We start from the raw sequence: 4,133 nt of genomic DNA on the forward strand, positions 1-4,133 counted from the left end.
CTATGGCAAGCCGACTGGGTCATTAACAGCCACTATTACATGATACAACATCATGGAGTGCCATCTAGTGGCTGAAAATGGTAGTGTTCAATTTTTTCAGTCAGAATGAATGAAAACGGTCATATCTCAGCCAAAAGTTGGTTTATAAATATGGGAATAAATCTACGAATACGTCACTTCGGTGAATAAGTCTAAGAGCATGAAAATTATGCAAAAAACCGTGACTTATACAGCAAAAAATACGATAGTTTCCTAACCTTTAAAGTCCAGACATGAATATCAGTCTTGTAATTTTGTTCAGTAGAAAGCAAATCAAACTGATTAAAGGTACAATGTTAGTTTTTTAGGATGCATTAAACTGTTGAATGTGCATTAGATGGTTTGCTTGATTCTGATGGACGTCCTTCATTGGTCCAGCATGTTTCTGTGTGCGTTTTATCATCTGTTTCTATCTGCTGCCATGATTATTGACGAAAGGCGTGTTGGAGTTGAATGCTGTGTGGTAATTTTCCAGACAGCTCTCTAAACGGCTCAGGTGTACCTGTCCTTGATGCGTCTCCTTGAATCACATGAATGTCACATGATCGCTCCCAAAGCGTTATTGTTTTCTAGCTTTTTGTCCACCTGAATGCTCAAGTGTTCGATCACTGTGCCGCCAGCTGGCTAACAGCCTCGCTGATCAGTGCACAGAGCAAGTCTTTAACCTCCAGGGTCAAAGAGACGGTTTAATTAAAACCTCCGGGGCCTCAGAGAAGCTGAACTGGTTCCAGGTTGTCTCAGCCTGCCCTCTGTCTCTCTCTTCACTGCACTTATCCACTAATAGTCCCATCACTGCATCATTGTTTCTCACACGAGCCCCCCTCGGCCCCCACTGCTGCTGCCTCTGGGCTCATAAATATTTGAGAAATGTTTTATTTAGTGGTTGTCCTTGGAGATGTTGAAGACACCTCAAACTCAGCTTAATTACGCTGAAGGACACTTTCATGAGCATTTATACGTCAAGAATGACCTCTCTGTGACCTCTAGGAGACTGAATCAAATATGTGAAATAACAGACAAGAGGTTTGTTGCTTGGAAACGTTGAAAGCACAAAACTGATTCAGTCTGTTCTCCAAACATAATGTTGCCTGAGAAAATGAAGGAAAGGAAGTTCAGGATGATGGAAGTGCTTTTTGAGTTCTTGGTGATGCTTTAGGGCCATCTAGTGGAAACAGTCAGTGTCACTAAAACGTAAATGTTTGTTTAATTTCTGTTCTTGGTCTTACTTTGTTTACCTTGTAACCTCATATCTGTGTTATCACCATTTATATGTGTGGCTTTTGGCCTCCACAACGGAAGGTCTTCATGCAATTAGCTTATATCTAATATAGTTCAGTGTTTCTGTTTAAAATAAGAAACATAAGGATAAAGAAACATGTTCTGAGAATGTTTCACAAGAAAACATCCTGAATTGGATATTGTCTCTTATTTTACTTATTTATTTACAGTAGTCTCTCGCTACTTCGCGTACCAACTTTCGTGGACTCGCTCTTTCGCGGTTTTTCAAAATAAGATTGAAAAAAATTGTACAGGAAGCATGATTGTCAACTTTAATATTACTCACGTGATTGGGACATTATGTGATACTGTACAGTAAAAAGTTAACAAAAAAATACCTCAGACAGGCGCCACCATTTTGTAGTTTTCTCACAATAAGCCTACACTGTGTCGCCACTCAAAACGACATTTCCCAGAAGCCAACAGGGCCCCACACAGAAGCCCTGTTGCTTTCTGCTGAATTACTAGAGGGAAAGTTTTGATCGATTGGAAAAAGTTCAGTCTTTATTCATACAGTGACTTCGGCGCCGAGTGGATGCAGAGAGCCGCACAGAACCGGGCCTCCAGACTCATCTGTGAATTTGAGTGCCGCCCGCCGGCCCACGAGGCCTTTCAAGCAGGGAAACACCGCCCGGAGGTCCGGCGTTCTATCTGGAGCCCATCGGAACTTTTTCATCCAGATTTTTCAATTCAACCTTTATTTATACAGGTTAGTCTCATAGAGCCTTGAAGACTCATTTACAAGAGAGACCTGATTTGGACTCAGTCGGACCACCGGTTGGTCCCATGCTGGCCATCTTGGTAATCAAGGGCTGAAGAGAGCCAACCAGAACCGGCAGGGTAGGTCTGCCGAGCCGGACCGGAACTGAGCTCCTGTTGTTCTGCAGAGCTGGTGAGCACAATTTTGCAGTACATGTACTGTACATATGTTGTTAAAATGACATAGGTTTAAGAGTTTTGAACTTTGCGAGAGTGTGGGAAGGGTTTATAAAGCCTTAAAATATAAATGAATACTAAAATAAATATAACGTTGCTACTTGGTGAATTTTCACTTATTGCGGGGAGGGGGGTGGAATGTAACCCCTGCGATAAATGAGGGATTACTGTATTTATTTATTTATTTAATGTATTGTCTCTGTGTGTATCTCAAACTCTAAAATGCTTGCAGTGATAAAGGTCTAGTTTTCCTTGAAGGAGTGCGTATCGCCTGCCTCCCGTTGTGTCAGAGGGTCAGAATAGTTCATTGTAGCTGCACTGGTCAAACCTCAAATATAAAGTCATGTGCAATCTTGTGCAGTTTACATGATGTAACACTAAGGCGTGTGCTGTGCATGACCCTCATCTACTACCACATCAAATTTTAGATCAGGATTGTTGAAAGTGGTTGAGTTATAACAGTTGTGTGTTGGCTAATATAGATTGAACTGAATCCACAGGTTAAATAGTTGTGGATTGGTATCCAGTGATTACTTTCTGCAACGTGTATTAAAATGCATCCAGTGATTCATGAGGTATTTTGCTGACAGACAAGCAGGTCTGGCTCCAAAAGTTAATGGTAAAAATGTGAAGCACTTTGAGTATTTGTTACGACCCACCCTCATCTACAACCACAACAAATTTAAAGTTAATATCAGTGAAATTGTCTAAATTGTTGTGATTTTTGTGCTGTCGACATTTATTTGGCTTTGGCAGACATCTTGAATTAGGTTGACTTCAAAATTTAACCCGTTATCTAGTAATTATTCCTCGAAGATTTCATCAAAATTCGATGAGGGTGATTCTAAATATTTAATTTGTCATAGATGTACTTCTAATTATTACTTTATGAGAGTTTCGTTAAAAGTCGTCCTGCAGTTTGTGAGATATTTTGCTAACAGACAGACAAATATAATCTCCCACCACTGAAAGATGAAAGGTGAATAATAATTCTGCAAAACAGAGTCCTCTCTGTTGTTCACTTTCTGTCCTGCAGGCGTCTCCCCTTGTCTCTGTAGCTGTTTCTCACAGTGTGACACCCCCTCCCCCGCTGAGATGGGTGTGCAGTCCACGTCCAATTCATCAGTCTGCTTTTATTCATACTGACAAAAAAGACATCAAACTGGGAGGTGTGGGATACGACAACAATACATCCCAGACAGACACTGGATAATATATGCAAAGTGGGAATAAAGGGTCCTCATGGAGTCTGCGTGTGTGACTGTGAATATTGTGTGAGTGTGCACAGAGACACACACTTTATATTCGTGCAGATACTGGGATGGAGCTTTGAGCTGGTCTAAAATAGGATGTAAAATAGAATAATTTAATGAATGTATTGGTAATAGTTTGTTTTTATTTATTAATTGTGCAAAGTGGACAAACAGAGAAATCTAAATCAAATTAACATTTATGTTTGTTATCATTTCCCATTAAAACTAAACCAGATCTTCTATTTGCAGGGAGGTTTTGAAGGAACTCAGAAAACTGGTTGTTCCTGGAGAACAATCAGCAGATGACCGGTAATGTTTTGGACTCGTATCCTCCTGGCGCTTGGTGTTCTCCCAGTGATGCTGAGATCAGAGCTCTGCACTGGTGAGACCATCACTTTCAGGACTCCTCATTCTTGTTCAGGCTGAAAACGGTTCTTGATGTTAGGGGTCATTATCCTGCTGCAGAATAAATCGTGACCAATCAGACGGCTCGCTGATGGCATTACACGTGTGCCTGATTGAGTTTTTCTATCAGTATCATTACAACCAAATTCACAAACTTACAGGAAACATTTCTGTACTCTGGTGCTCATGGTTTTGTGAAAAGTTTACCTATATATATATATA

The sequence above is a fragment of the Nematolebias whitei genome, chromosome 9 (genome assembly GCF_014905685.2).
Source record: "Nematolebias whitei isolate Nwh7 chromosome 9, NemWhi1, whole genome shotgun sequence".
Classification (NCBI taxonomy): Eukaryota; Metazoa; Chordata; class Actinopteri; order Cyprinodontiformes; family Rivulidae; genus Nematolebias; species Nematolebias whitei.